The sequence below is a fragment of the Dermacentor variabilis genome, chromosome 2 (genome assembly GCF_050947875.1).
Source record: "Dermacentor variabilis isolate Ectoservices chromosome 2, ASM5094787v1, whole genome shotgun sequence".
NCBI lineage: Eukaryota > Metazoa > Arthropoda > Arachnida > Ixodida > Ixodidae > Dermacentor > Dermacentor variabilis.
In genome coordinates, this window is record NC_134569.1 from 68,810,566 (window position 1) to 68,832,994 (window position 22,429).

Consider the following 22,429-nt stretch of genomic DNA (forward strand, 5'->3'; position numbering starts at 1 on the left):
TTGTGACTTTTACATGCCGCGAGACCTCAGTAGACAAGGCCAAGCATACCTTCACTGCATAAGACTCAACGTGGCCTGCACAAACTACTTCAGGTGTAACATTCAACACACGGACATGCAAATTTGCCCTGAATGAAACGTCCCCGAAGACCTGCAACATGTTCTGTGCGACTGCTGCCACTACGCGTCAGAGCAAATTTGATCTGCCTTGGAAGGTGACACTGCAACCTTCACGCGAACTCGATGCTTCGCACTACGGCACAGCACCACCTGTGCGTTACGCGCCACGAAAGCTCTGCTGGCGTTGTTGCGGGCCACGAGGCTTAACAAAACGCATATATATATATATATATATATATATATATATATATATATATATATATATATATATATATATATATATATATATATATATATATATATGTATATATATATATATATATATATATATATGTATATATATATATATATATATATATATATATATATATATGTATGTATATATATATATATATATATATGTATGTATATATATATATATATATCAACAATTACATTATGAGGTTTTACGTGCCAAAACCACTTTCTGATTGTGAGGCACGCCGTAATGGAGGTCTCCGGAAATTTTGACCACCTGGGATTTTTTAACGTGCACCTAAATCTAAGTACACGGATGTTTTTGCATTTCGCCTCCATCGAAATGCGGCCGCCGTGGCAGGGATTCGATCCCGCGACCTCGTGCTCAGCAGCTCAACAACCTCGGCGGGTGAATATATATATATATATATATATATATATATATATATATATATATATATATATATATATATATATATATATATATGAAGGGGGGGTGACTGTACTTAGTGTGTGCGCCTGTTTCTGTTCATGACCTGTCTTCCTTGCAGTATAGCAAAAATTTTTAACATCGTCAGCATATCATCAAAGCTTGTTTCTCTCTCTTGCCCTACACAAAAGGTACATAACCTTTATCACATTTACAAGGCCACGACTTTACTGCGTATCGTAGGCATCGCTATGACTCATTTGTAATAAATCTGCAACAAAAATGTTTGTGCGGTCTAACAAAAATTGGAAACCAGGAGTGAGGCACGGATTTTGTACGTTGCACATTTCTTTATATTCTATGTATATTTAGTCAAAATAACGATTTATTCTAGTTAGATAGGAAAATATTCTAAATCGCTCTCTCTTCTCGACCTCGTCAATTCGCGCTGTTACTCGTGCACTATGAAGCAATTATTCTTGATTTATTTTAATGCAAAACAGCAAAGGTCTGGCTGTGATTTTATGCATCAGAGTAAATGTTGTGGTTAAAGCGTCTTGATGGAAATCGATGAAACGTAAAGGCTCCCAGTAAAAGCTCTCATAAAAGCTACCAGATATAACTTTTTTGTTACCACAGAAAATATGCTCGCCTATATTTTCTGCTGTAAACAAAATTTAAATCTGGCAGCTCCATTGGCTTCACCACGTGCGTGGACCAACATTAAAGATTGTAGCAATGTCAGATTCTTTCCTGCACATTTCAGTTCAAGGTGAATTGTAGTTTCGCCGTTATTGTCCATCCGCATTACCGTGCATAGCATACGGATATATCTTTATTTCCTATTATACAAAAAACACAAATCTTGGCGGTGGCACCATGCACATTTATCATTGAGAATGCTAGAACTTTAGCTGGCATGATGATTTCCAGTGCCCAGCAAGCCGCCTATGAACACAATGAAATAAAATTTCTGTATTCAATGCCGTCTGAAATATATCAGTAAGATGTCAACAATGTGCATCTGGTGGCCTAAAACACGCAGCACAATAAGACCGAATACGAACGGCAGCAAAAAAGGAAATTGGTCCCTGAAGCTGTTGTTTGTCGTTTATTCACGTGCAATGGTATAGTTTTTTTTTTTACATTTCCAAAAGGAAAGAACGAAAAAATAAGACAGGTGGGCTGGAAATTGGCAAAATTTAATTAGGTTAGGAATCGTGATGAAAAAAATAAGACAAACAATTGCACGTTTATACACACAACACGCAAGCACATAATCTGCTCCATGGCTTCTCTATCCTTTAAGGACTGACAACAAATCCGACAACATAAATTTAAATACACGAGCTTTATTGCATTCCATACCCATTGAAATTCGACCGCCGTAGATATTAATCGAACTCGCGGCCTCCTGCTCAGAAGTTGAACGGCATTGCTATGGAACTACCCCAGGCGGTATACAGATAAGGGATGATGATAATGTTAACACGATGATAAGCGAAGTGATGCATTGCCCATAATAGGCTGCGCAATATACTGTACCTTCAAGCTTTGTAAAAAGCAATGCTATTGGAATTAGGAAAAAGTGAGAACGAAAAAGTGAAAACAGTAACCAAAAATTTTCCGGCCGTTTTTTAAGTGTCATAGCTAGCGCTTGAGTGAGTGAGTGAGTGAGTGAGGGAAAAAAATTTTTATTTGGTCCAGCATAACACAATAAAACGCGCACCCGGCTAATCCCACGACGAGACTGACATTGGTAACGAAACATATCTGCACTTTCCACCATTTGTATCGAGCGCAAGTCGGCTCAGAGCGAGGTAATGGTGGGGACATATATTTGCCATAATTTCTGTAGCATGGTTACGTTGCGCTAAAAAAATCCTTCCGTGTAATTTGTGGTCTGGCGAATGGTTTAGTGATTGCTGCAGTTCTACACGTTTAACTAGCCGCGACTATATCGTGTCAGAACCTATGAATTCACCGAGAACGGCTACAAATATTCGACAGTGTAGTGTAGTCGCCCGTCTTTAAAAATTTTAGCGTCATGGTGATGGCACGCCAGACCTTCTTCACTCGCTTTACTCAGGCCTTCTTCCTCGGTGACGCACCTATTCGCTTTTACGTAAGTGCCATTACAAGAATAATGTGGAATTACGAAATCTAGCGTAATAAGATACGCCTCTTTACTTAGCCTTTAGGTGAGCTCTGAATAGGGACAATAAATTTGATATATCTTTTTACCGTTTATGCAGCTATTTACCGAAAGGTCAATGAAATATCCAGTTTAATTGTTCTTTTCTTTCTTTTTTAGTCACCGTTGAGATTCTTGCTGATTAATCACATGTAAAGCCTGAAAAAGGACAGCGACCGATGAGCGCCAAGATTTTTTTCAACCTCAGCTCCCTCTCCTGTCAATTCATCCATCCTCTAGCGAACAATATTGCAGTCACTGTAACGAATGACGCATGACGTAACTCGCCACTGCCGCAAGAGAAGACGCTGCGGCGAAAAAGGACGCCATTAGACTGACTTTCAATTTCGTTCTTTTTTTTCACATCGCTGTTGCCGTTTAAAAAGCAAAGAGTGGTAACAAAAGCATTTGCGTAACAAATGGACTGGCGTAATACCTGCAAGTATCGTGTTTCTTAATACACGTGTGCTGATCTACAGTCATAAAATAGCTGCACTTAAGACGGCGAGTCAGCTGCTCTTTTACTCAGTAAGGGCCGAAACGTTTGAAAACTTTTTGGATTTAATTGGTACAGCGTGTATTATTGTTATTATATTGCAGTGTAGTGACTCATTGTTCTCGCACGCATTTTCGCAACTACAAGGCACAGAATCAAACTAGTTCCACGAATACCCGTACTGACGCAGTACGATAACTGATTTGATAGCACTTGGTTACGTAGCTTTTTCTTGCTGCACATGAAACCTGTCTAGATAGCTAGTCGTTGCACAATACAAGGACATATTTTTCTGGTTTGCAGGACTTTAAGCAAATTGACAGCTTTCCTTCAATTCGAAGTCTTTTTGAGATCTCTCAACACCTCTCAACGTTCTGCGAAATTAAATTGTTACTTTTTTGTCTTTATTAGCACCGTACAATGCAATCTCGCGCCAACATTGCTGGTAAAGCCTATTTAAGATTACACGGTACAAGCTATGGACAGCGTTCAGGAGGAACTTCTTAGGCTTAAGACCCGGTTGGGAAAAGGTGCTATTCACTTGTGCTAACAAACGAATATTACTCCTGATTTGGTCCTCTAATGTCATCACTGCGGTTTCATACTTCTGCAATTATTTTTTACTTTCAGACAACGTGCCTACTACTCTTTTTGACAATTATACATTCATGAAGCAACCACATCGGCAAATTCCGGCTGCGCTGTAGTTATGCCGACAAAAGGAATAAATCAATAAAATAACCTGAAAAGCTTTGCCCAACGTTGAACACTTGGCATTTCACTGCGTCTACAGCTACAAAGCTCCCGGCTTTCTGCGGTGCGCATGGTCGATATGGTCGATACAAAGAGTCTTGGCAATCAGGCAGTCTTCTGCAAATCAAAGCCGGCATAGGGATGTATGTTGTAATACCCATGACATCGTTCCTACCACTGCCAGCATCTTTTCATCGAGCGGTATCTGCAGCATAATGGAAAACCTCAAGAGGACATCGTCTGCTGGCCTTAAGAATACCAAAATCGTTTATTCTTCTTTGTTTTATTCTTTCTATTTTGCCAGACATTAACCACAGGTAATCGACCGATTGAATGGAAAGCGAACAAGGTCGTTCCGGTCTACAATTCAGGTAACAGAGGCACACCACTTAACTACTGCTCAGTTTTCTTGACAACCGTCCCTTGCAAAACAATGGGACATGCCATGTTCTCTCACATAATGAACTTTCTCGACTAAAAGTATTTCTTTCATTCTTCAAAACACGATTTTTGCTAGGGACTGTCATGTGACACTCAGTCGGCCTTCTTCATAATTGACATTCAAACGTCAATACTAACTGTCAGACCGACGCGTTTTTTTTTTGATGCCGAAAAAGTATTGAATAAGTCGCTCTTAACACCTGCTTATAAAACTGTCACCGTTGAATATTCATCCTGATGTTCCAAGATGGATAAAGCAATTTCTGACTTATCGCTGACAGTTTGCGCAAATTAATAAGAATGCTTCTAATCCACTTCCTGTGACTTCAGGCGTTCCATAGGTTACTTTCCTAGGAGCCCTTCTGCTCTTAATTTATATCACTGATCTGCCAATCAGTGTCTCTTGTCATATCCGCGTATTTACTGAGGATTGTGTTGTCTACCGTGCCATAACTGACATCAGTGACCAAGTCTTGCTTCAGAACGACCTAGACAACATTCAAAATTGGTGTGATGACTGGCTAATGCTATTATCTTTCTAAATACAAAGTTATCTCAATAGCCAACTGTCGCAATCCCGTAATATTTCCTTATGTAATAGATAACAAGCCGAGACAATCAGTTAAATTCTTTAAATACATAGGCACATAGGCATCACTATTTCAAACGACCATGACTGGTATTTGCATGTGAATGACATCATAACATCTGCTAATAAAACAAGCTCAGTTTTTTTAAGCGTCATCCACAAACAACTCCCCAACGCACGTATAACTGCTGGCATATAAATCGTTCATCAGACGAAAACTTAAATACGCTTCTGCCATCTTCTCTTGTGCCAACATGACATTTACCTCACTAACGTCTTTCAAGCAGTACAGAATCGCGATACGGGGCTCATTCACATCAGCGTATCATGCATAAAAGCAGACTTCAGTTTCCCAACGCTTTCATATCGGCGTAGCATCGCCTGTTTATCATCATTTGACAGATATTTTTTTACAGTCCTCTCACCCTCGCACCATACATTTCACCACCTGCACGAGTATCATGTCGCGCATGTTATTGTCGCGCTCCCCAAAGTGGGCGCTGTCACATTTACATCTTCTTTTTTTATAGTGCAGTTCTAGACTGTAGCGGCCTTCCTTGCGACATCTCTGCCATCACCAGTTCATCTAAATTCACGGAAGAAGTGTCAGCGATCCTCTCACCTTAACTAATATTCTTTTAACAATTGTGTAATCACACCCCTTATGTATTAACCCCCTGTGCAGTTTTAGGGACATAAAAAAAAATGAAAGAAAGAAACTCACGGCCAACTCGACGTAGGCAATCTAGGAACGGGACTGCCACTTGAGCAAAAAAGACCACGAGACTTATTTTAAATTATACGTGGCCATTGCAGCATCACTGGTTGTGATGACAAGACAAGGCTACTTGAACGTCACACGATGGGACCACTGCGTCCGTAGTCCACTCTCTAGGACAGACACTGCGAGCTTGGCTTTGTCTGAGAAACTTTCAACTTCGTTCACAAAATTCTGTCAAATATTATCCGCTGCCAACGTTCACGCCTGCAGCTATGGGTAACTGCAATTGCTTCAAAGTTGCGCCTGGCTCAACGGTGTAATGGTAATACGGCTCGGCTATTCTGAGACGTCGAATAAGCTGGCGGGATTTAGCCGGCATATCTAAGTTTGTTGAACCGGCGAATATTTCTACTCACTTCCGCTAGAAAGTAAAAGACAAATTGCAACAGGAAATACAAAAGCAGATAGACAATATTTGCGCCTACAGCTTTTAAAATGGGAATCAAGCATAACGCATGAACTTCCAATAATTTCATGCCGTTGTAACCAAAAAAATTAGGCCTCTCAGTTCGTCGCTGTCTCGTTGATTAAATATGTTTTGTTTATAACCAAAATGACGTAAAATAGCAGATAAGTACGATATCTGGAACAGAACACACACACGTCTCAAACTTAGTGTAAGGTCCCAACTTCCATAGATAGGTTATCTAATGAGGAACTTAGACAGCGCAGTGCTCGTAGATATTCAAGATATAGGTATCCATGACTAGCACGAGAAAAGGTAGAATGAAAGTTCTGCAAGAAAATGTACGTATTTGAATTGAAAAAGTTTTCTGGGAGCTGAGCAAAGTAAAAAAAAAAACATGTTTGACCTGTGGAGTATACCCCGCGTACAGTCACAGTGTTTTGGTGAACGCAGAGTAATGTAAATGACGTTTTTTATGTATGCATTGCCAACAGGAGCAAGAAATTAACATTTTCAAATACGTGTTTCGTTTTGACACAATTGCTTTGTCAAGATAAAGACATGAGATATCCTTCGTATATGTTCAGAGTTGTTTGTCCTGATGACACTTGGACCTTCACGCGATCGTCGTACCCGGAAGCAAATAGAAATTCCACTGAATGTTAGACAATTCCAGAAACTGTTTGACCTTAGTCCTGTAGGGCGATGTTTCATTCAATAGTTGTTCAAGGCCAATATAGTAGTGTTCTTGCACTAAACAGGTCCCAGTATTAAACGTAAACTTTTGATGCTGTGAGATAACGATCCTAGATCTATTGTGTGACTGCCATCGTTGTGGCGTTGCTAGAAAAGCAAGCTCGACTGCACTTATTTGCGGGGCGAGAGAATCAGTGTCTCAACTGTGTTCAACAACCTTGCGTTGCCTTGCTACTTGACATGTGGGCTATTGGTGTATCGCATCGCATTGATGTCCGAGCATTCTTTTCCTTTTTATTTTAAACATCGGCTCTCCTGCTTCCTTTCATTTCCTTCATACCCTTTCCTCAGCACATCTTAGGTGGCTTGTATTTACACTGGCTAACCTGCTTGTCTTCCTATCTTTATTCCTCCTTCCTCCAAGAGCACGGTTCAGTATTATAAAACTCATCTGATATGAAAGGCACGAAGACGACAATGGACAATCTAGCCAAGCTAGTCAAACGCAACGTCGCTAAAATGTGCCTGCTGAACGTTTCCAAGAAGTCTTGTCCGTGTGGAGCTACGGAGAGCTTTCTTATGCGGACTGAACGAATAGAAGAGGCAGGTTACCCACAACTTGTGCTAAGTTCGTAGCATAAAAAATCCTGAAGAAGTCGCGAGCCCGCCAACTGGCCCAGGAGCCAGCTCGCGAAAAAGAAAAGGTAACCGTAATACCTTACATACACAGCATGTTACATAATTTGAAGAAGAGAGCCAAGCAAGCTAACGTAAAGGTGGTGTTTTCTGCCCCGTGCAAGTTTTCAGGGCTCTGCAGAATGAACGACCGCGTTTTCTCAAGGCACCGGGCTGTATCATAAATCACGAAAATAAAGACGGCGACTGCCGGGCAGGAGTTTTTTGTGAAATTCATTTGTCGTGTGGTAGCAAGTACGTGAACCAAAGGAAGATGTGCCTTAATGATAGACCGAGGCAGCATCAAAACTATGTTAGAAATGAGAGAGAGGGCCGCCTGGCAATTCATTGTAGAGATTGCAAATGTAAGCCAAATTTTCACGCCTGCACTGTGGTGGCCTGAAGCCATGACAAACGCGTTAGATTAGTAATTGAGATGAAAAGGATAATTGAGGCAGGTGATAGGTGAGTGAGTGTTGTAGCGATCTCATTATCGCAATAAGAACTGCCTTACCTGAACGCAAGTGTGCACAGATAAACTGTGATATTGCTCCTTGTATAAAATAGTGTCATTTTTTTCTGATTAAACATTGGAAGTAAAGAAAGGCGCCTTCTGTGTGTGTGTGTGTTTCTCTGTTTGTCCGTCGTCCTCTTAGCGTCTTTCACATCAGGTCATGCTCAACGAACATTCCCAGCTATTCATCCTAACATTAAAAACTAGGTGTTGATGATTGACTATGGAAAGCAGAGCATTCTATATCCTACTTCGCATGCATGTGCATAAGTCATAAGCGATTGTGAACGACATTCGGATGTGTCCATTGTTTGAAGTTACAGCGCTGTATTTGAGATTCCATTGGCATTATTAGCAACAAAGTTGATCTCTACTTAATGTGAATACAGTGAGTGAATACGTAGTGTAAACGAAGTATTCAAGCCATGACAATAGGCACACACACGTAATGCTCTGAGCAAGCAGTGTGTATTCGGAAGAAGCAATTTGTATTCGGAAGCAAATAATGCGAGCAAAATAAGCTCAGTTGCGTTCTCCACTTTCTGTACAAATAAATTTCACATGCACTTGTCCTCTTCAGAATCAACTCAATGTGCTGGGGCTTATGGTTTATTTCACAGTCATATTTCTTCACACTTGCAGGTGATAACTAATTGGCCCACATTGTCAGTTAGCACGCAGTGGCACTCTACGTTCCTTGCACTCACTGGCATTCAGATGCGCTTGCGTTCATTTACACTCCTCTAAAATAACGCAGTTATTCCCACTCTTGTGAAATGAGCTGAAATGAGCGAGAGGGCTCTTGAATGTGTGTCTACCTGTAGTGATAACAGAGCACGTGCAAGTGCTTCAATGTCACCCGCATGCTAGCAATATTGCAAACACTTGTCTCTTGCTGAGCCCAATCCCACTTTCGCGCTGGCAAAATATCAGCTGTTCCTTCATGTGCTTCACCACAAGAATATGGCCTTTGCGCACTGCAATGAGCAGCCATCCTGTGCCCAATTATCGCTTACCAGGGCTGTGGTGCACCGTATAATTGCACTAGAGAGCAGGGGTTTCTGCTTTCTTTGGTGGCATTGTTATTAATGTCGACCTCTCCCGGTTTAATCCTGTATAAAAATCTGTATAAAGTCCTGTATAAAAAATCCAATAAGGCACTTTTCTAATTAAAATCCCTGCCTCCTCTATCTTTGCGTATGATTGTTCACGACTTCCATCATAAGCTCCAAAATGGCCCTGGACATCACTGTCGTCGAGATGGCACGCGATCGCTACGTGGATGGTGCGTTGCAAGAGCTACTTCCTCCGCAAGAGTGTAGTCTCCCCCTCCGGCACTTTCATGACAGTTGGAAATCGCGTTACGAGAATAACGGCCGAAAATAAAACACAGCGCTTAGGTGTCTTCAGCGTCAATGGCCTCGCTTCCATATTCACCCACCCATGTAACGTATAGCAATCACCCTCCATAGCTGTCCCACTGCTCGGGTGGACCTCGGACGAGGATTGCGTTTGGTAGTATCCGCTTACTGCTCGTTCAACGCTGGTTAATAAGCTGTTGACCTTATGCCATTTGGGTTATCGATCCTCTCGCAGCAATTAATTTGTCGTGACCACACAGCGGACCGAGGCATTTCTTCTCTTTGTGGCCATCAGGACGACACGCCGAATCTGTGGCATGCGGTTCCCCTCTACTTCACTGCGGTGCATTTTAGCTGTCTGTGATAATTTCGCGTTCACCTGAAATAGTTTAGAAGGTACGCAGGTGCGGTTTTTATACGGGAGTTGTTTCTGAGCAATCACTGTCAAAGATGAAACACTTGCTGTAGATTAGCACACACCGTGGTGGCGCAGTGTCAGTGGCGTGGTGCTACTAAGTCCGAGGGCGCGAGATCGAAACGCGGTCGCAGCGGCTATATTTAGAAGGGGGTGTAATGAAAAACGCCCGTGTACTGTACATTGGCTGCACGTTAAGGAAATCTAGGTGATGAAAATCACTATGGCAAGCCTCGTATTCAAATCCTGGTTGTGACAGGTAAAACCTCAGAATTTTAATTATTCGTAACAACCAAAAAAGAAAGAAAGAAAGAAAGATAGAAAGAAGGAAAGAAGGAAAGAAAGAAAGAAAGAAAGAAAGAAAGAAAGAAAGAAAGAAAGAAAGAAAGAAAGAAAGAAAGAAAGAAAGAAAGAAAGAAAAGCCGCGTGCCCGTAATTTTCTCGACAACGTCGATTGTTATATATGTGGCGTATTCTAAAGTGAGATTATGCCTAGATAGTTTTTGTTCCCCTTGCTGGGCAGCGTCTCTTGAGCCCATGCTCATGTGAAAGAGGATGGGACAGTGCGATGATGGTGCAAGTTATCTACGTATATATTTTAACAATTAATATATATGGTATAATTTGCGGTTATCGGCCATGTTATTCATAGTGATTTCTTAAACAATCACTAAAGCACACCAATTCGTGGTTACTGAGTATGGCCACCTTTCGCTAAAAGCCGTTTTCTATACTTACTGCCACTTCCCGAATATATAACTTTTTTCTCACACTGTAGCCACCTCCACTAGTAGAGCCCGTTAGTGCAATGGACAACAAGGCATTCATGTAGTGGCTATACCTTCTCACGCACAACGGTTGCGCAACTAGTCCGAGATTGGATTTTCATATGGAAGCAAACCCAAGAGCTCTGTGTAGGGGGCTACGTTGTACACTGTGCACAAAGCAGGTGCCTCACGCAAGGCCTTATGTAAGTATCTCTCCTGTTCATGTGCTTTACACAAGGTGTCCTCATGCTTGAAAGCGCAAGATTGCGTCAACCCGCTATCAACATATCATTAATACTGCATATCGACTTCGATTGCGTTCTGCGAAAACGCAAGTTTGCTCATTTAGGTTTGTGATACAGCAGTCTAATTGCATGTTCGCGTGTAAGCATGCTTCTTACAAAACATTTAACTCACGCCATGCCCAGCGCTTAATTCGCAGGCCTCAAGCCCCATTCGATTAATATAAACATTTCTATGAACATGAAACATATCATGAGTATTTCTAACTTCGAAAACGGGAAACGATGCCCCATTGAAATTGGATTAACTAAAGCTTGTTGTCTGCGTTGGCTTGTTTGCAAACTCCACACGGATTACACGTTTTATGCTAGGAAAACCACTGTTTCCAGGGATATATCAAAAGACAGAAGGGCGCCACGAGCATTTATATCCTAATGACATGGTTTGTGTGCAGGCAAATGTGTCTGTGCGTTAATTAGAGGATACCTAAGAACTGCCGAACCATGCTTTATGCCCATTTAGAGGTGTTCTATAAAACACTACCAATGCTTACCAACTTTCGGCGAGAAGCAAAAAAAAATAATTCTGAAATTCTTTATGCCAAAACCGGGATATGGTTGGGAGGCGCACCGAAATATAAACCATACAAGTGGTACTGTGTGAAGTAAACTTAATAATTTTGACTCAGTCGTGCAAACAATTACGGAATACTCTTGATGTGCTTAATTTATTGCGTTCCACGAAGCACCATGCAGGCTTCCCTGATGTCCTCGGCGAACTTAAAGAAGCACGTGGTATTTGTGGAAAATGGGGTACTCACGGTGGATGCTGCTTAGGCAAAATTAAATAGCGTGTGGGTCAATTGCAGCCTTTGCCGTAAATGACGCAGATTATAGTGCTTCGGAGCGTTATAAGTGTGTTTCACGTACAGTGCATAATGCGCAGCATGGAGTCTCAGCAAAGAGGGGGCTGATTTGCATGCGAGGGTTAGCATGTATCAATGAATTACACTTTTTGTAAACAATTTCTTCATCCAGCGGTAACGGCAGCCATCAAACGTTGACGGCATGGAGGTTAGCCGAAGGATAGATATCCAGTTTGCTGCCCTGCACTGTGCAAGGAGTATGGGGAGACAGAAAGATAACGAAAAAAATGCACAGAGATATACGGAAAGGGCGATTGAAAAAAATTATGCGTGGCTCTCCTATCGCAAACTCCAGAGATTAGTGGAGCTGGGGGAAGGACAATAATAGTGCCAAACCCACACTTAGTCTAACTTTTGCCGGACTTCCCCGAGCACCGCTGGTGTCTGCTGGTGTTTGCTATAGCAGAACCACGCATATTTTTTTCCACTGCGAGAAAGAAGGCCGGCGAAGCGAGCACGATGGTTTTTATCGGAGAGCAATGACGTCACATCACCTGTGTCCCCGCCGCGCCGCTCCTTCTCCTCCAGAGGTCCCACCCACCCTCGCTGCGTCGCTATGCTACGCGATGATATTTTTATACTCTGCTTTCACTCGCTCCCTCTCTCTCTCTCTCTCTCTCTCTCTCTCTCAGCTCTCTCTGCCCCAGCTCGGCGAAGCTGCAAACGTCGAGAAAAACGCAGCGAGGTTCAGACAGCTCAACTGTAAAAGAACACACACACACATAAAGGAACGCAAGAGAGTCACAGCCATTCAAACAGGTCTCTTAACCAGATGAACTTCAGGCGTGCACACTCAGTCGCCAGCGACTGCCTCTGGGAGTTGCAGCGGGGACAATGACAGAGGATCTTTTCGATTGTTACCTCACGGCCGTGACTATCACAGACAGCATTTTGAGCCATTCTGATGCGGCAAGCAAATGCATTCTTTAAAAAAATACTCCAAGCCACAGTCGGCAGAGAACAGTTGTCTCGATTCGAAATAGCCCAAATGGAATGCGTAGTCGGAGGGATGGGTCCAGGTGGTGCAGTCGAGTATGCCTGAAACCTGGCGTGTTCCACATGGATCATGTGGCATCACGCGCGACTATGCGAAGCTTTGTTGCTGCATCGGTTCTTGATAAATGGATAGGCTCCTTCACAGCATTTTCCTGAGTCCTCCTAGTAGCTTCATCGGCATGTTCGTTGCCCACAATGCCGCAATGGTCTGGAGCCACTGAAAAGTGATGCCATGGCCTGTTCTTGCTAGTTGGTGATATAGGTGTCTTATTTCCTGTAAAAGTTAGTCTTGTGGCCCACGACGTAGAGTAGATAGCGGACAATGCAGGGTTGCTTTCGGATCAATAAACGTACTCCATCTTCGTGGTAGATCTTTATGAATTATGAGGTACGTTGCGAATTGCAGCAAACTCCGCAGCAGTCGAAGCTGTCCGATGAGAGGTTTTAAACTGAATGGTGACAGCATTTTCTGGGAAAGTCGGAGCTCCTGTAGATCCACAATTGTCGAGCGATCAGTGTAAATGGGAAGATGGTCCTTGTATGTGTCGTGCAGCATGAGTTGAAATAGCTGCTTGAGTGGTGGCCACGAAGGTCCTGTTGTCGTTCGAATTACTCATAGCGAGAGTCGAATTTGTGGGCGAGCCAAAAACCGAGGAGGAGCCGACCCGCAGGAATACAATCTTAAAGGAGGCACTCAAGGTACGCCGATATCTCCTGTCAAAAGGAGGCACTGGGCCGGTTTTTCGGCCCAGTGTCGCGAGGTGGAGGAGAGGGGCGCAGGCAATGTACCTGATGTGCTCTCTGAGCACTTCCAATGTCACGCGAGTTGTGAGTGGGTAATCGTAGGCTATCGCAATTGTTTCCGCTGTCGATGGGCAACGCGCACCCATCCAAGACAAACCCTGAGTACCTGCACCTGAGCTTTCTCGATTGTGGGAATGGTAATTCTGCAGGTATTGCTCAGTACAGGTAAGCTGTGCCTCATACACCCAAGAAACAGAGCCCTGTAGAGCTGTAACGTCGCGTGTACTGACGTACCCCACGTTTTCGCGCCATGAAATTTGAAAACGTGTGAAATGGCCGTTAGGCGCTGCTTCAGGTAGGTCCCATAGGCACTCCCCCTCCCCCAGTATAGGGTAGCCATTCGGGCTCCGTACTGCTTAACGTCCATGCCTTTCATTTATTATTTTTTCTCTCTCCCAGCTGAGGTCTCGATCACTGATCACCCCTAAGGACCTGTGCGTAGGACGCCGTAGGATATGGCGTTGGACGTCACTGGCCTCCCTGTAAACGCGACCAGCGCATATTTATCAGGGAAAATCTGGAGGTCTTGTTCGCTAAGATGCGCTGATATTTAAGTCTCGGCTTTTTGAAGACTTGCACACACCTGAAGACGTGTTACACCTGACGTCCCCACGCAGATGTCATCGGCGTACATTGATATCTCGGCAGCCCTTGGTATGCGTTACGAGACCGACAAGAACAAGGATGAATAGTGTGGTGCTCAAGACACTGCCTTGGGGAACACCATGATCTGTGTAGTGCTGAGAGGTTGAACCGTCATTGGTCTGCACAAAAAATGAGTGCATATATAAGAAGTTCCTGGTCCACCAGTACACTAGGCCACCAAGGCCAATCGATTCAAGAGCATCAATTATGGCACCATTAGCAACATTGGATCATAAGCTCCTTTCACGTCCAGAAACATAGCGACAGATAACCGTTTACATCTCTTTTGATATTGAACGTGAGTGACCAGATCAATGGCATTGTCAGTCGAGCAGCGGAGACGTCGAAAATCGGCCATAGTGGTTTCATAAACTTTGTAGCGTTCCAGGTACCATGCCACCCTGGCAAGTATATTGCGTTCCGTCACTTTCCCTGCGCAACTAGCCAGCGCAATTGGGCGGTATGAGTTGAGCCCTAGTAGTGAATGGCCAGGTTTCAGTATATATTGAATGAGCCCTGACAGGGATGGAAACGTTCCTTGAGAATGCAAGACAACCCTTCTGGTGCCACTACCTGCAGAAGAACTCCTATAGCCGCCGAGATCAAATTTAGTGAAAATGTGAGAACATTATGGTGGAAACATGTGGACGGAGTACCACCTTTGGCAAAGATTAACTTAGCGCCACAAAAAATTATAAGCAGGCAACGTCTTCAGAATTGTTCAATTAGAAGCCACTTAAATTTTGAATGTAACATTTGATTAAAAAATAGCTTTCTTATTGCCGATATAATGCCGATTGGTTGTTCGTTAGTAATGAGTGATGTTCGAGGACACATTGAATAGTGGTTCTGTACGCGCTGAGACATGGGCATATGCAGCGGTTTCGGTTTCGTTTACATACTGAACTATGCAAAAACGCACAACAGAATTCTTTCGTAATAATAACACATCACTTTTGCCAAGAAATCGCATTGTATAAAAGATAAAAAATAAATATAGAAAAAGGTGGGGCACCTCGTGAACACGTGGAACTTGTACTGAAAAGCACAAGGACAAAATAAGCATATTATTTTGTTTACGGAGAACATAAGCAATCGTTACATTGCAGATTGCGCAAGCTGTTATGTGTTCAATATGTAGTGATTAAAAATTGTCCTATGGATAGGCGACTGCACCCAAATACTACGCTGTACCTCATTCTATACGGCAGCTTCACCCCGCTCCTTCCAAAGTGCACTTAAGCATTTCATTATAGACTTTTCCACACCTGCCGAAAAGGGAATGGTAAAGAACAGATTGCTTGCTTTGCCTATCAGATGTTTTCTGTTGGAAGGAACACATACTACATTTAAAAGAAATTATAAAATTTAACGGCGAGCTTTCTTGACTTTCAGGTTGGCCGCACGAGACGCAAACGAAGCGATGGTAAAAAAATCTGGGAATTAAACTACATATGTGCAACTACATGAACAAAGCTCACTGTGCAAGCAAAGCCAAGCCCAAAATCAAGATTCCAAATCAGGCGCTGTTTACGTTACACTGTGGGCCCGCCGAAACCTTTATAGCCCCGTTTTCAATAGAAAACCACATACAGCACTTTAAAATTAGCGCTGGCCATGAAAGCACAAAACTTTAATGAGTGCATAGCCGGTACGCATTAGCATATTACTCGGAAGGCAGCCACCATTGTTAAATGGAGGTGCCTTGAGATGAACGTACGAGGCTGCGCTCGACCTGCAGTAGAAGCAACAACGGTAGCGTATTCTTTTTCGTGCACGCGTCGGCAGCGCAACGAAAGTGAAGACACACACACACACACACACACACACACACACACACACACACACACACACACACACACACACACACACACACACACACACACACACACACACACACACACACACACACACACACACACACACACACACACACACACACACACACACACACACACACACACACACACACACACACACACACACACACACACACACACACACACACACACACACACACACACACACACACACACACACACAAACACACACACACAGACACACACACACACACACACACACACAGACACACACACACGCACGCACGCACGCACACACGCACGCACGCACACACACACACACACACGCACGCACGCACGCACATACGGACACGCACTGGCACAAAGTCACGGACTCATGCACTCGTTAATGCACACACACACGCATGCCCATACACTCACGTCGATACACACGTGCACACCACACACAATCGCGCGAACTCACTCACTCACTCACTCACTCACTCACTCACTCACTCACTCACTCACTCACTCACTCACTCACACACACATACACGCACACACACACACACGCACACACACGCACACGCACGCACGCACGCACGCACGCACATACACAGTACAGACACATAAGTAAGACTATAGTAAACCACGCAAAACAAGTCGGTATACATATACTTACGGAATTCATTCACCGCATCAAAATTTACACAACTCAGTGCTTTCTATCCCCTCCGCCTCTAAATTACTGCCTTTATTTGTATTCTCTTTCATAACTTCCAACATGTAGTGGCAACACTTTCGTCGAGGCTTCGTGCAAAGAAAATCTGTCACATTTTTTTCCTTCATGTAATTCTGGAGGCGTCCTGCCCCCTCTCGCCTAACGGAGTGTTGGAGTGCTCTTGGAATTCCAACAATACCTTTACAATTTTGCACCTGCGCACCCCCGTGCTACAATCAATCTCTTTCTCTGCCCTTCAAGACTGTTTGACTATTTCGTTTATTCAGAGGTTTAAAAACAAATATCTGCCTTCGGAATTTTGTACTTTTCTATTTTACCTAACTGTGAGTTATGATTGAAATACACAAAAACGCTTCCGGAGGTTTGTAAGCCGCCTCCTCGTAGCTGTGGGCATTGTGACGTTCTTTTTTTTTATCGTTGAAGTGAAGTTTGTCTCGAGTTCGATGCGCACCTGTCGCCACTGTGTACAAGTCGTTACGGTTTCCTCACTGTTAATAGAGCTTGGTATTTCATTGAATAAGCTTTGGAATACCCGCTTTTACTTGATTCGCATCGTATAGTTCTAGATGCTTCAAGTAAAGTATATCAGCTGCAGTTAGTAAACGGTGACAAGAATGTACTGTAGGCACGCGTGCGGGAAAACAGCCTAAAGCTCTTTGGTTGTATGTTTGCTTACCTTTCTTGTGAGTTCGTTTCTTTTGGCATTTTGTCGTCGGCCATCGCAGGAGAGATGTTTCAGTGGAATGCATGCAGCAGGCAGTTTTCTTCAGAAAACACCTCTGTGGCACGTGTTCAAATAGAGATAAAAACGGCAAGCATTAAAAAAATGTAGGAACACTCGCAGGAAAGAATGCGAAAGAGTCTCGCGAATTCTTTCGTCGCAGAGTCTAGCGGAAATACTGAACATTCCTGCAAAAAAGTATTCTCGAGCAACGCTTCCCTATACAAGGCTCCACGGACCCCCGTTCTTGTTTATCTTTATATTTTTTTATTTACCGGTATAACAAAACTGAAAAATGAAATGATAGAGTTGACGGAGAAGTAAAACAATAAACTAATGCAGATACACTTCACAACTTCGGCGAAATGGAATGAGAGTCTATGTCGGTAGTCTCAAAATCATAATGGAGAGAGGGCGCTGCTGTCACATTATGCTCCAGAAAAGACTTGTCGCAGTGAATATCATCGTGTGCAGCATGGAATCAGACATCAATATTACATCAAACATGTACGCAAAGGTGAGACGCCATGTATTATTTATTTATTTATTTATTTATTTATTTATTTATTTATTTATTTATTTATTACGGACATACTGGGCATGAACGGACGCTGTACTGGAGGCGGCGCTGCGTGATAATGTTGGCGCTCATGGCACAGTGGGTCCGCCGTAACAAAGGTCTATAACTTTGACATTATCGGCTTCTTGTAAGATTGAAGAATGCGATTATCCAATTACAACCTGTTTTCCCGAATGACAAAGACGTAGCACAAGGAGCTCACATCTCCTCTGAAACAACTTCATGTTAATACCGCCACCCTAATCACTACTCCTCCTGCTAACCTCTCGGGAGATGACAGCGCTATTATCCGTAGGCTTCAAAAACACTGCAATAGTGGCTCGTCTTTTCCGACACTATATTCAGGGCCCACATGGCCGCCCAAAACGCTCGAACTCCAGGGAATATCCGTCCGTAGAGCATTGTCTATGGCATTGCCCTCACGTTAAGCCCAAGCTGTAGTCAGGGCTCTCCCCCATCCCAGCTAACATGCAGCCATGGTCGATGACAGGTTGGCTCGCTCCACCTCTCCGTGCAACTAGCATTCTCCTGCCGGTGCTCATATAGCACGTTATAAACGTGTTGATTGAAGATTACTAGCTTACCGACCAGAGGTTAGCGCTGGACGTTGGCGTAAAAATAGGTTTTCTTTCCCTCTGTCTGCCGGACAACGTATCAAGGCGGCGCAAACTCTGGTCACACCGTCCCAGAATGTCCGAAGGACGCATTTTTGGAAATTGTTAGCAGTAGTGTCCAGATATTTGATTGTACATTCTAAGAACGGCGAGTTCATGTGGTGGCGTCAAGTTTTCGCCAAGCACGCGTGATTTCACTACTAATGGGCTTCAATTTCTCAAGTGCAATATTAGGGCTAAACTAAATACCTGTGGCTTTTTTCATTAACTGCTTGGACATCGTAACTAATCCTAAAAATAAGTTTCGCGTCTTCCAGATAGCCGTCCAAAAACAAGGTGGAGAAGCACTGTCACTGCGTATCCTTAGGAAATCTCTCTAAACTTAAGAAAGGATGATGTCCTGCTCATAGAAGGGATTTACTGGAATAAAGCCGATTTCGCATTAATCGTCTTTCCCCGCAGCTTCAAAATTTGTATACGTTCCGGACTCATTCTCACCAGAAAATTTCAAAATGCTCTGCCGTTGCGATATTATATTTTCGGGAGTCCTCAAAATTTATCGCAAGGACAGAAGAAAAATCAGTCGCTATCTAGGAGTAAATGCGATAGAACACCGTTAGCATTACGTCTCACCTCTTTGATGGCCCAGATCCATGATTTAAACCCGTTTTGCCACAATGCTAAGTGTTGTTCAGGAGTTCACTTGACAGACGCCCTGCCTCTTCAAGAAGCGAAGACTGTATAGGTGGTGTAGATTTGCCTATGAATGTAATGTACTGAGAACAGAACATGTAGAAAAAGACTGTTTAATTAAACAATGCTCTTATATAACAGAACACATTTTTTACGTCTGCAAGGTGCTTCGAATGTGGCAAGCCAAGGGAGGAAAGATCAAAGTCTATGCACGCCAAGGAAAAAAAAAGATTTTTTTTGCGTTTATTATTGTCTGACTACTGGATTACACACTACTATTTTGAACCCAGTTCTGCATTTTCTAGTTCGTCGCTTAGTGTGGTCATTATTACCTATGGGGTTTCCTACAACAACCCGATAGTCGGGCCATATCTCATTGCGATCGATACGTGCGATTTATAATGTGCCTCAGCATCAACATGTAGGTAAATAAAGTTCATCATACCATACCATCAACATGTAGGTGCACGCAGGTTGAAATTTTATCGCCGTAAGGCTTGGGTTTCCTTAGCGACGATTGGGTGAAAATTGCAGCACACAAAAGAGTAGCATTAAAGATGCAGAATTAAGTGAAAAGAGTACGACTGCGCCACAGCAATTGGAAGTATAATAATAACAGTTTCCAAACGTGCGTATAGTGAACCTGTCCGCATTTTCTAGCATATCTCTCTCTCTGGGAAACAGTGGGAACAGCAGCGTAATAAAAGATCGGTGATCGAGACCAATCCGTCGTAGCATTGAGGAACGCCTGTTGTGCAGGGAATGCCGCTGCTTTGCAATGCAGAGCACTTCTCGACCGAACCGACAGCAAGTATTTCGACCCGCATCCCCTCGCGTTGCTTAGAAGGGCGACCACTATTGAGTACAGAAATGGCTACGAAGAATAAGGATACGGTGAGAGAGAGAAAAAATATCGCTCTCATGCCTCCCCCCCCCCCCCGTCTCGCCCCAAAGAAAAACTGCCGGACCAGTTTTCAATAAAGTTTACACTCACTCTCGCTTTCTTATCGAAGCATTGGAGTAGTGAAAGCGCAACTAATTTCGGGCCTCATCAACTTTTGGTCTTTTTATTCTGACATAAAGTCCAAGACCACTAAACATCTTTTGACATTAATCTCTGGAGTACTATTGCGGGAGACGCTAACAGCGTCGCGCTGCCCGGCAACCGGTCTGTCGTGAAGCATGAAGAAGGAAGAGGAGTTGGCGTACTGATAAGCAACAAGCTAACCCACGTCGTCCACGACCTCAGGCTGCCGTCGAGCAAGGTTGAACACGTTATGATAGAAATCATTCCCGGCCCTGCGAACAGAGAGAGCATCTTTGTTCTGTACGTGTACAGCAGTCACAGGGATCTGAGGCAACGCTTCAAATCTCTCGTGTCCAAAGTCGCACAGCTTGCCAGAGGTGCCTCCCTGGTTGTGGCAGGTGTCTTCAACGCTCCGTATCACACGTGGGGCTACCCCTATGACAGCCGTAAGGGGGAGGGCCTAGGACGAGAGGTGATGAACCTGTACCTAATGTTGGTCACGGACCCTGCCTTAGCTACCAGGTGCGGTACGTCGTCTAGCAGGGACACGTCTACGGACCTCACTTTCGTTAGTGGAGTAGCGAGGTGTACTGGACCAACCTTAACATAGACTTTGGCAGCGACCACTACGTCTTGGCCACCGTCCTTCGAATCGAGCACAACAGACAACGCAAGTCCAGTTCATCAACTGGGGAAAGTTCCGCAAGCTGAGAGAGGAGAGGATAGGGGAAGAGAGGCCCAGCCTAGCGCCATGGATTGCACAGATAAGTGAATACATTCAGTGTGCCACCAAGGAGGTTAGCATGGACCTCCTGGTCGCGAAGATGGACAGCAGGATGGCCCACCAACTTGAGGCCAAGCAATCCCTTCTGGTCAGGTGAAAGTGTCAGCAGCTCAATCGAAGGCTCCACAAGAAGATTGGCGGGGTCAACAGAAGCATCGAAGAGCACTGCAAGGTCTCTTCCAGACAGCAGTAGGACGAAGTACGTAACTCGATTGACGGCCAGATGCGGACGGGGGGTCCTAGAACTTCTCCAAACATCTGATGGATGAGACCAACACCAAGTCGAACAAGCGCAGCATGCTGGGAAGAGTGCTGCACGGGGCCAGGCAAGCATCCTTGGACGAGGAGGTGATGCCAAAGTTGATCGAGAAGTATTTGCCGGTAGCCTCCGGTCTGGCGCACCCCGTCCCAGTACAGAATAAGGAGGCACCGCGAAACTGAAGCTGGATGCGAAGCTTGGTGTCGAGGAGATTCGGCGGTCCCTGGACGATTTAAGCGGCAGGTTGGCCCCGGGCCCAGATAGAGTTAAAAACAAGGCAGTGAGGAACTTGGACGACAATTGCTGGGTAACCTGATGGAGGTCATCAACCAGATGTGGAAAGACGGAAGAGTAATGGAGATGTGGAAGAGGGCAACTACCGCCCTCATCCCCAAGCTGAGCAAGCATTGATCAGCACATCGATCAGGAAGACTATCAAGAAGGCCTTCGGGCTCCCCATGTGCACAAGCTCGGAGATACTGATGCGTCTCGGCATGCGCAACACGCTGGAAGAAATTGGGGAAGTGCAGGAGAGGGCCCAATACGCGAGGCTGTCCACCACCCAAGCGGGTAGGAGCATGCTGTGTGAGCTGGAGGTTCCTCCGGCTGAAATCGAGCCTCGCTTTGGCGCTCTGCCTCGGGAACAGGGGAAACGCATCGTCGTCGCTCCAATTTCACGCAACGTTCATCCCGAACATAACGTGGATAGGAGATGAGCTAGG